At 43.4% G+C, this 12148-nt stretch overlaps 1 pseudogene; it reads right to left on the bottom strand.

The window, feature by feature from the left end:
- Positions 1 to 967: 967 nt before the first annotated feature.
- Positions 968 to 3891, bottom strand: LOC142449229 (ubiquitin carboxyl-terminal hydrolase 14 pseudogene; annotated as a pseudogene).
- Between the last annotated feature and the right edge of the window lie 8257 nt (positions 3892 to 12148).

Raw genomic sequence — 12148 nt, 5'->3', positions numbered from 1 at the left:
CTGTATCCAACCCCTCAGTCCTTGCACTATACGAAAACATCATGTCTAGGGAGTCAGTTACCTCTCTACCCTGATTATGGCTAAGATAGGCACTGTGCTTATTTAAACAACCCCTCGTATTTCTGCAGCCATTTGTTTCTAGATAGAGTCTTGTGGCATTGGGTAGTGTGTGTTGAAGAGGTGTGTGTGTGCACGCCAGATTCCCACTATTTCTGGGCCACAGATCTCTCTCACCTCTTATAGCCCCTAGCTCAGGATCATCTCCTGGGTTGTCCTCTCAACCACAATATTCTGAGATCTCTAATTCTTCTTAACCATCTCTGAAAACTCCCTGAGCTTCCAAGGATTCAAAATAAAAGGGAAATAGTTGCTACCAAGACAACTGACTCCTGGTGACCCTGTGGGTATCAGGGTAGAACTGTACTCCAGCGGGTTTTCAATGCTTGGCCTTTCAGAAAGAGATCACCAGGCCTTTCTTCCAAGGTGCTTTTATCTTTTGGTTAGAAGCCAAGTGTGTTAACTGTTTATATCCAAGGTCTCTAGAAAGCCTTTCTGGATTCCTATGCTTTCAGGACAAAGGAGACTCTTTTCTGAGTCAATGAAATATAGGTCAGCTACCTGCTTGGATGGGGGAATAACAAAGGAGGAAAATGACATAATAAACATTTCAAAATATTAGCTAGTTTCAATTGTGGAATTAAATGAATTAATTAATTGACTAAATTAGACAGGGAATGATAACAGTGAAAGAGTATCCAGACTGAGGGATTTTGTAAAGGGACCCATAAAGTATTTATCAGGGCTTCACAAAGCTTCTTTCTGATTCAACCCCCTGTTGAGAATTTCCATTTTCATCTCAGATATACTGAATCAGAATCTATATCTTATCAAGCTCCCCAGGTGAATCTTTTTGTTAATGGAGAGTTTATTTGTTGAGTACCCCAAATAAGATGCAAACATTGATATGTCAAAAATGCAGAAATGTGCAGATCAATAAAACAGCATTTAGTTCAAATGAAGGCAATTTTCTTTCCTTTCCTTTAGTGACTTCTTCAGATTCTGTACATTTCATGGTTGTTTCAAACTCAACACTGAAGAACTGATCAACTAAACGTCTCTTTTTAGATGCAGATGAGTCTGTCGCTTTAACAGAATCATCCTCTACGCTTTCCAGCTTCTGTTGCAAAACTCGCATCATTTGCACCCAACATTCATGAGCATCCTGTTGAAGATACTGTCCTTGTTCGCCTTTCTCTGCAAACTGTGGGAAAGCCATGCGCAAAAACTGCAGAAGAATAATGGGTGGAATACTAGACGTTTTTTTCCTTGGGCTCAAACAAATCTCTAAGGGCTGCAGTAATATACTGTGCCGGAGTTATTTCCCCTGAAGCTCTCAAGGCACCTGCATACCTTTTAAGAGCATCTTTGAGTTCAGGCAGCACAGAACGGATCCACTGAACTGCGGCATTCATGTAACAAGTGTTACCAAGGCTTGTCGATCCACATGGCAATTCCATAGCAGACGCTCACTGATCTACTGCCATGTCTTCGACAAAGATGGTTTTCGCTGAGGGTCCCCCGGGAAGAGGTCGGCCGAGCCCATCATGAGCAGATTCGTTCCATTTTTTATTTTGATGTCTCCCGGTCATCATCCTTCAATGTTCCTCTTTTCACCATTACTTTCTGTCTGGCCACTTGGACGCCAGCCAATGCAGGAGCTGAGCCTTGAATGCCATCGGAGGTTCCTCGGTATTCAGTTCGACACCTTCACATTTCTCCTTTCCCTTTTCACAGTAGCGCAGAAGAGCGCCCTGGGGGGACCGAGGGGAGGCAGAGAAAACCTGTGGCCCAGAAGGAGCTGGATGGGCTGCAGCGGGGGTGGCACTGGTGAGACGAGTCTCATTCCTAATGGTTCTTAAACTCAGCAGTGTTTCGCCTAACTCGAGGAGAGGTTGTTTCTCCTGAGAGCAGGATTGTGGCTACACCTTCTGAATAAATGACCCTTTTGCCCTTGAGCTGAGGATCATTTGACACTGCCTCTGGTGTCTTGTAGAATCAACAGAGCCGCAGCAGTGGAGCTCCCTGGGACATCCTGACCATGTGGCACTAGCCCTGATTCTGAAGGAGAAGCACAACTGAGCTGTGCGAAGGATGTTTTCTGGTTCTTCCTACCTCACCCTTCCTCCAGCTTTTATTCCCAGCCTGACTCAGGGGACAACTGGACCAGAATCAGGATGCCACTCCTGGACGGAGTGCATCAGCTCTGAGCCAAGCGAGTTTGCCTGATGACCCTGACTTGTCAGGTGCTCACTATGGCTGCTCCTTATGTCTGAATGCAAAAGGATGCACAGAGGTCTCAAGCACATGTTTGAGTCCTAGAAGATGGTTTGCTGAAATTCAAGATGCAATCTCTCTCCACTGCACTACCAGCAAATCACTAAAGTCTCTTACAAAAGTCCTTAACCCTACACGTTTGGGAAGGAAAAAGCATGAGCCTCTTGTGTGCAGTGCTCTTTGGTGGTGGGTGTTATTTTTAACCACCACCGTCTGTCGGGTTTGTGTACTTTGGTAATTGAATGTTGTTCTCATGCTTGCCTTTCAAATAGTTGTCTGTCACCCATGGTAACAGGTTCCAACAGAAGTTGTAGAATAGACTAGGGCAAAAAAGCCAAAAATTGGCCCATGAGAATCTATGGCCCACAATAGAATACTGTCTGTTATAGTGTCAGAAGAAGAACCCCATAGACTGGCAGGAACTAGACGATAGCTACAAAAACAAACTCAGTCACACTAGCCATCAAAGGATGGCTCGGGATTGGTAATATTTTATGCTGTTATGTATAAGACTACCATGAGTCTTGTATTCCATTCAACATCAATCAACAACAATTGTTTTTAAACATTTTTGTGGTTTTCTGGGGTTCTACTTGCAGTCATCAGGGGTCCTAGTGGCACGGTGACTGAGCAAGCACTGCTAATACAATGGTTTCTCGATCAAACCGACCATCTACTCGGAGAGAGAGAGGCTTACAGCTTTAGAAACCCTAGGGAGCAGTTCCACTCTTTCCTATAGCTCGCCGTGAATTGGAATCTCTCCCGTGGCAATGGGGTTTGTGCTTCCAAGTATACTTACATTCATATCCCAAGAAATCCTGAAATGTACGTGCATGTGTGTGCATGTGTGTGTGCATGAAGATATAAGTGCAACCTTCCCCCAACACTTCAAGAAATCTGTGAGTCAGTCTTAATGTTGGTGTTATTTCTAGAAATCTAATATGGAAATAGGAAGCTTCATTGGGAATTCTGAGTGTGTGTGTGCGTGTGTGTTTGTGTTATCTACAAGGGTGCACGATATGGGGGGGAAATACGGCAGCTGTCTTCAGCTTAAAGCCAATAGTCTGAGTTTGAGACCACATACATTGAGCATACAACCTTTTCCTGCCACACGCGTTCTTCTTCCCATAACCTAGATCCTCAGGGTCTCTGGATTGACCTCTCCTTTGAAAATCATCCAGTCATCTCCCACCCACCTGTACCAACCCTTTATCTTATCGTTTCCAGCCAGGAACAGCAAACACTGGGTTGGGGGAAAATCTTTACCAGGGTCTTGGGTGAGTCACCAGCCTGGAAGCCAGATGAGAGGAAGAGTAATGAGTGGTATGACCTCTCATTATATTCTGAGATCACAGATGGAAAAGTACGCCCAAAGTAGGCTGAGGAGGCAAGGAAGAGGGATGGAATACCAAGGAGAGGCAAAGGAAAACAGCCACAGTCCTGGGCTGGGGCAAGCACAGGTGCTGCAAATCTATGCCACAAACTACATACCGATGCCCGTAGCACTTTCTTACACTCCAAGTCTAAACTTGGGACAGCAATTGGGTTTATTCTCATGGTTTCTGCAGTCATTCAATATGCCGAAATTACTTGCCCCCTTGCATTGGATATGATTCTCCAGTTTTAATTTGGCATGAGCCTTCCATACCACAGCATAGAGAGTGAGGGAGCACTCTGACCCTCCTCTCAGGCCTAGAGAGGGAACGAGACTAGTGAGGAGGTTACTTAATAAACTGCAGAATTCAAACTAGGGTCTTTTAGTTTTGGAAACCAGTGAGTCTTCCCCCGTCCCACCCTCACCCCCACCAGCCCTGCCATCATATTACCTCTCCTAAAATAGCTATGAATGTCTAGATCTAATTAGAAACTAGTTGCTCTACACTCAATTCTATCTCGTGGCACATGTATATAAAAGTATAACTTGTGCTTTCTTTTCTTTTACCATTTTGTTGGGACCTAGTACACATATCATATCGTTCCATATTTCAGTCACATCAAGTTGTATTACACAGTTACTACCATAATCAGTTTCAAAACATTCTCTTCCTTCTTGGGCTCCTTGACATCAGCTCCCCTTTACTCACTACCCACCCCCACACTTTACCCTCCAGGAACCTGTATTCTACTTGCTGTCTCAATATGTTAATCAATCCTGGGCTTCATATACTAACAAACAGGAAAACAGATAACAGAAACTTAAGAGGGTTGCCCCAATGACTAAATACACATCCGGAATCAACTCCAATGTGGAAAAAAAAGACATTAAAAACACATAAAATGTTGAAAACCAGATCAGGCCCAATGTGCATCCAAGTGGGCATCAGCTAACAAGGTTTTAACTGTGCAAGTCAGGTTTGTCACTTTGATCTCTTTATAGTCATCTTCCAATGCACTCTGCTTGGTAGCCACTTTCTCCTCGGCCCTCCTTTATGGATACAGGGACATCAACAGAGGCTTAATTCTTTGTAGATCTCCTCTATATATATTGGACAGTCACTGTCATCCACAGCCTTCTGCAAACCAGAGTCTCATAACTTAGGCTCTAATGCTATTGCCTCCTTTGGCTTCAGATTATATGATTTACAATTCGCCGGTCACTGACATTGGTGTGCTACCATGTGGGCTTAGTTGACATCTCCTTCAAGGCTGCTTCTTTGGAAACATGTCTTTAAGACCCCTGACATTTTCTCTGATAGCCGGGCACCATCTAATTTCTTCACCACACTTTGCTTTAGCTCCCATGTTTTCTGTGTTCCTTACCTGAGGGCAAGGATGGAGCAGGGTCATGATGTAAGAACTAATTGTCTCAATGAATGCATTTTTCACAAGTCAATTGCTGAGTCTCTTTTCCAATGGCCTCTGGGTGAATTAGAATCTCTGATATTTTGGTTAGCAGCACTCAGGGGATTAAAAATTGAGCCAAGAGCCCCAAGATGGGACGAGATTCCTGAGCTCCAGAGACACTTAGAAGAAGAGGCCTCCTGCCAACAACACTGGTGACAAGACACATGCGACCTCTCTTGTGGCTGCTGCCTTACAGACCACGTCATCCCAACAGTCCCTGAAGGTCAAAGAAGGGTTCTGAGGCAGATGCAAGGGGGTTGATGGGCATCAGCAGAGCTTCTTACTGACTTCAACATACAGCTGGGGTCAGCTAGCTGATGGGGAGTGGGTTAGGACCATCACTTTTAGAGATGCAAGCAAGCATATTAAAGGCATTATCCAGATACCTGCATTGGCTAAATGCTATATCCAATAATTCCGCATATCTGGCTCTGCCTTTTCTGTGTGTCATCACATGTAAATCTTAATTTCATTAATTCCACATGCAGTCTGTTCACCACTTTCAATCCTTTCCAGAGATATAATTGCTCACTCTGTCTCCATGAGCAAAGCAGACATGAGCACCGCTTGCCTCACAATCACCGGGAATGTCTAGTAACCAGAAATCTGCATGTACTTATACGGTGTTCTCCTGAACCACCCGTTGTTGTCATGCACAGACAGCATTGCTGACTGGTAAGATCAACCCCTAACCAATGCAGAGAAAAGTTAGCAACGATCTTCAATTTTGATTTGTTTTTGCACCAGCCAAGTGGACTTATCTTTCCAGAAGAAGCATTCCTGAAGAGTTGGCGATACTGTAAATTTTGGAAAGCAAATCTCATTTTAACATTGATTTCCATTATGTCAGAGACATTCTCCCAAATCTTTTACTATTAATGCCACATTCTGATGACTCTGCAGACAAGGAGAGAGGGCAAGAGAAGGCTCTTAAGGGTCAGGACAGTCTAACAAACAAAAAGATTCTTGTTACCGAACATTTGTGAATCTCTCCCGTGAAGTGACTGCTTTAACTTAGATAATCTTTGACACCTTGGACTCCTGAGTTTTTCCATGAATTTGATGGTGAGGCAATCGGTGCATAGGGACTGGATAGGAGATACCAGACCAAGGAGCAGAAATGCAGAAGCTGGGCATGCCCCAGGGGGGAAGGAGGGACATCTGTCACAGTGGGGCATGCAAAGAAAGCACTGGGAAGCTGGCAGCAGACTGGATGGAGGCCAAATGCAGGTTTCATTCTGTCCTGAGTCTGCTCATCCTCAGCCGAGTCAGGTATGTTTTCTGAGCCTCTCTTCCCATTTGTGAAAGATGGGTGCAAATACTTACTAGGAAACTTGTTACGAAGATATAATTTAGAGCAGGAGTTTGTAAATATTTTCAATAAAGGGCCAAACAAAATGATGTTTTCAACTTTGGGAAAAGGTTGGTCTCCATTGTGTCTACTCAACTCTGCCACAGTAGCACAAAAGCAGTTGGAAACAGTACATTTTAAAAATGAGCATGGCCGTGTCCCCATAAAGCTTTATTTAAGAAATGGGCAGCAGGAGTTCACTGATAGGCCATCATTTGCCAGAACTAACCTAAAGTCCTAGTACACAACCTCTTGGGTGCTAGTCCTGGAGGTGTTTGCCCTTATATCCATTCTTCATCCCCTTTGCCAGCTGGGTGTGCCTAATGAGGTGTGCTGGTGGGTGTTTAGAAAGAAAATCTCTGTTCAGGCTGAATCTCTTACACTGGCTGGTGGCTACAATTTGGACTCCTTCCTGGCTCCAGCTCCTACAGACAGCCCCCTCCCTCCAGGCTCTCGGCTTCCAGTTCCAACAGAGTAGCCCTGCAACTGGGCCCCATTCCTTCACCCTTTACCACATGGGGCTAGGCGCAGTGAGTCTCGGAACTCCATCGCCATGCCCTGATGGCCTTCTGGCCTGTCGTGGTTGCCCAGTGCTGCAGTAACACAGATGCCATGTGTGTGATATCTTTTCCGACAGGATGCAGTCAGAAAAAGGCATGAGTTCAAGCTAGATAGTTCAACAGAGACACAGAAATGGCTTTTCTCACAGTTCTAGAGGCCAGACATCCAAATTCTGGGCACAGCTCAAGAAGAACATATTTCTTTGTTTCTTTCAACCTCTAGATGCCACCCGAAATCCTCAGAGATGCATCGTCTCCATTTCTGTCTTCTCTTCTTCCTGCCTGTGTGTATCTCATTTTAAACTCAGACGTGGTTAGGGCTAAAATCCACCATACTCAGTGACGGCTTCTTGACTGTGTCAAAGAAAACTCTGCTTGTATGGAAGATCACATTTACAGGTATATGTGCAGTACATATTTAGGGAGAAACACAATTCCATCTGTACCATTTGCAATAAGTACTCTGTATCCAATTGTCTCTATGGAGCTATCTGGCTGGAGCTCACTCCTTTTCCTGACTGTGTCCTGACTAAAAAGAACAGGCTTTTATAAATGGTTGGTGTTCTTAATTCATTCACCTTAAGGTTTCCTATTTTTAAAAAGTTTTATGAGGTAACATGTCTGCATAGTAAATTACTATAACTGGTTTCTTACGTAGTTACTCTAAGGGGAAATGCAGAATCTTACTTATTCTGTTGGCAAGCATACACTGAGCACCTATAATCTGCCAGCCACTGTTCTATTCCCAGAGTTTACAACAGTGAACCCGAGAGTGGAAAGCCTAATGAACCAGCTAATGATCCGTTGTTGCCTCCAACTCCTTCATATTACACAAATTAATAAAGGCTAGGCATAATGGATAATCACAACTCACACTTATTGGGAATAAAATCTGACCCAGGCTATGGTGTAAGCATTTCACTTGATTAACATATTTGACTCCATTTCAGCTTAATGAAGTAGGCAACATTACTATCTCCACTTTACAAATGACAAAACTGAAGCAATAGAGAAGAAAAACTAACTGGACCCCAAATATACAACTAGTAAGTGGTTGAGCTGGGATTTGAACCTTGGTTGCTACCTGGCTCCATAACTCACACTCCTAACCATGCTACACACTGCTTTCCTCTCAAGACAGTGATTTGGTCAAGGTCATGATGATTGGCATGGTCATGATTAGAACCAAGTTTCCCAATTCTAATTTTACACATAAACTGTTGGTGGATTGGCAGGCACGATGTAATGACTAAGGCAACAGCCATTCATTTAGAAAAAAAAATTTTAATGTCTGAAGTGTCTCTTTATAGTCTTTAATATACTCCATTCAATAAGATAAAATCAATGATGACCTGCTACATTACCCAAGAATGAAACACCTTAGAAAATGTCCAAAATCTACTCAACACTAGAAATAATAAAATCATAATATGGAAAGTGGAAGAGCATCTATCTAAAATGTTCTCAATTTTTTCTAAGCTCTGTAGCCCTTTCAGCAAATCAAAGCTGCGATGTGATCCCAGATGGTAAAACAGTGGACAGAGGAAGCGCCATGCCTTGGTTGTGGAGGAGGGGAGGAAACCCTTCTCCCTGTCCTGTTTCATGTCCAGGCTAACTGTCCCTGAGCTGACTGCTGAAAGAGCTCAGTTTTAAAACCATCAGTCCTAAATAATCTGTCTCTATGGATGCCTGAAAGGTGACAGGACTTGCCTGAGGTCACCCAGGTGGTGCAGGGCAAAGTTGAGAAGCAATCAAGCTTCACGCAATTCTCTTCCTGATCTCTACAGTCTTATAACTTGAGTATCTGGGAACTATAAATATCTTTGCAGCAGACAACCCTGGGTGTGTGTCTGCGCCCATCCACATAGACTGTAATAAAAGACAGTGGATGCGCAGCAAGGGGAGGAGAGATGGAGCAGAGCCTCAGCAAAACATGATGGATCACACCTAATTTCTGAAGGGCTAACCATCTTCAGCGACAGTCAAAGCTGTACTGAATGAGATGGAGAAGCAAACAGCTCACTGATCTGCTGGGATGAGCACTCAAAACCACTTAGTGAGAAGTATTTCCCAAGGTATCAAGAGCCCAAGTTCTCTAGGCTGCAGGCATTGTTGATGCAAATCTGTGTCCCGGGCCTGTTGCTGCAGCTATTTTTATGACACAACAGCAGGGCTCCCACAGTGCTGAGCCCAGCATTGGCTTTTTCACATTAAGTGTTTCACGGAGGCTTTTCCCTGATGTCGCTGACAGCCTCCCATTGCCATTTAAGCTCTTCCTGGGGTTTGTGGGGGAGGGGTCTCCAGATCTCAGCACAGATAAAGGAAAGCTCTGGGCACCCAAATTCAGGGCAGTTCCCTATTCACAGAGATAAACCTTCAATTACTGAGCAAGATAAGCCTGGGCCTAGCCACTGGGCCGGCCCATAGGCCCACTAATAATCTTTTAGGGGATCTTACCTTATACAGGGATGCACATTCTCCTTCTCTAGCCCTGCATGCCAATAGACAAGGTCATTGAAGGTCATCAGCACAAGCTAAGGGCATTTTACCTCCAAAATCATCTGTCTGGTTCACATCTGTTACTGTATCAGCTCCCCCACTACAGACTGCCTCTCCTTTAGATAAATTATTCTTTATGAATTTATTCTTACTGCAGACTTTAAAATGAGGAACATGGTGTTTCCTTCTGACTCCTTTTCACCATCCCACCCCCCTTGTAATTAAGGGGCTGGTTGAAAACTCAGAAGTCTTGCCTGAATTACCATCAACCCAGGTTTTATAAAGACAAGGGACTGACAGGCATCCATTTATGGATTAGACACTCTTTATTTTTCTGGTTTTAGCAGCTTTTCAATCTAACTTGTCATCCAGCATTTTTCCCATTTTAAGATGACAGCACACTTTGGATGTTGACTGGGCACTTATAGCTGTCCTTCCTGAAACCCTGAGTACCTAATGGTTTGTGAGGATATCGGCTTGCTTTTTTCTAGTAAATCCCTTTTTAAATTCCAGTAAATTGGTTAAGTTCATGTCTGAAGGAGAAAAAAGTCAATGTCCTTAATTGTTCTGTCTTCTTTTAGGGTGTCCTCCTGTGGGAATGGAAAATATCGTATTTGGCTGAGGGTCCATCCAACAGCATTCATCTCATCTTCCCCTACTGCCTCAAAAGGTTCACTTTTCTTTCTTCTCTTTTTTGAAATTCCATTATTTCAACTCATGTTGACAAGCTTTTAACTGAGGGAACAACATCTACAAAGCACTGTTCTTCCCCAACTTCAGAACTTTGTTTCTGTTTATGGCTACATAATATGCCATTCTATGTCTATATCACATTTCATTTATCCATTCAACTATTGATGAAATAAGTTTCTAGCAGGGCAATGGCCTGTCATTGATCCTATATTCTGCTTCACCTGCATTTTTCAAGTTTGGATCCACTCAGGACTAGTAAGAACCAGTTCTAAGGCCTGCTCAGATGATCTTTCTATTGGGCATTGCTGACCTAGAAAACTCTGAATGACTGCCGTTCAGAGGACTCACAAAATGGATTTGAAATGATATTTGATGGCTAACTGGTGTCTATTATAGGCCAACTGTGCTGCTATGGTAGTTTATGTCCTCCATTTTCATTTCTCTTTAGTCTAACTCCTTACATTACAAAGTTCTTCCCTCATCCTCTGTATTTCTCTCCTAAAACTCACACCAATATTAACACTTTGCCAAATTCTCAATGCCTCTAAGAAGGTGGTCAGTTCATTGTTTTCATTCTCCACTCTGTGACCTTTAATTCTCCAATCCTTTTCCCAGAAGCTCTACTTCTACCCACACCATCTTTCGGCCTTGAACATAAGTTCTGCTCTCCCCACCCGCATCCCAGTCTTATCATCGATGCCTTCCAGGGTGCTCCACCTGTCAGTGACAGGTTATCACAGCAGTGCTCACAACCACATCTGAATTATAAGACCTTTTACTGGCCATTTAATAAAAGACATTATATCTGTCTAAAACAAACAAGCAAAAAAGGTGAGGAAGTCCCACCATCATCATTTCTGTTATGCAGCAAGCTCTTTGATGAGACAGGCAATGATCCATCTTGCTGCTCCTGACACTGTAATGGGAGATACAGGAAAAAGCACTGGGATGAGAGCTGGGCATCTAGCTCTGTGTATGTGCCTTTCAGCAACTGGCTTCTCTCTCCTCGAGCACAGATTTCTAGTCCATGGAGGGAGACTTTGTTAAAGAGTGATTTCCAGGATAATTCAGTAATAACATTCTATTGTTTAGCATCTCTTATCTGTCTCACTTCCTCAGCAAAACTGAAACAACAGAGTACTTACTACATGTACAATATTTAATGCAGTGCTGGACTCAAAATTTTTTCTATAGGCAAGCTGGCCTGAGCAAAGATCCATCACCATCTGAGACAATTGTCCACCCCATCACAGATGCCACCACTGTGCTGTCCAAGACCTGCACCAGTAAGTGGAACAAATGAACATTTTGGATGGCAGAATACTATCCACTAACTGCCAAGTCCACACTGATTCATGGCAACTAAGGAGCAGAGTAGAACTGTTCCTTAGGTTTTCCAAGACTATAAATATTTAGGAGAACAGACAGATGCATCTTTCTACTAAGGAGCAACTGGTGGGTTTAAGCAGCTGACCTTGAAAGCAGGAACCTAATGATTGCTATCTGAGCAACCCCACTGAGCCCCCAGGGATCCTGGTGGAAGGAAACATAAAGAAACTTTGCTCTGTTCTCCCATGGTCTTTCTTTTTTTTAAAATCGGGGGCTCATAAACTCTTATCACAATCCATACATACATCAATTGTGTAAAGCACATTTGTACATTCGTTGCCCTCATAATTCTCAAAACATTTGCTTTCCACCTAAGCCCCTAGCATCAGCTCCTCCATTTTTCCCATCCTCATGAACCCTTGATAATTTATAAATTATTGTTTGTCATGTCTTACATTGTCTGACGTATCCCTTCACTCACTTTTCTGTTGTCCGTCCCCCAAGAAGGAGGTTACCTGTAGATCCTTATAATCAGTTC

The sequence above is a fragment of the Tenrec ecaudatus genome, chromosome 5 (assembly GCF_050624435.1).
Source record: "Tenrec ecaudatus isolate mTenEca1 chromosome 5, mTenEca1.hap1, whole genome shotgun sequence".
Lineage (NCBI taxonomy): Eukaryota > Metazoa > Chordata > Mammalia > Afrosoricida > Tenrecidae > Tenrec > Tenrec ecaudatus.
This window is presented reverse-complemented; position numbering and strand designations above follow the sequence as displayed.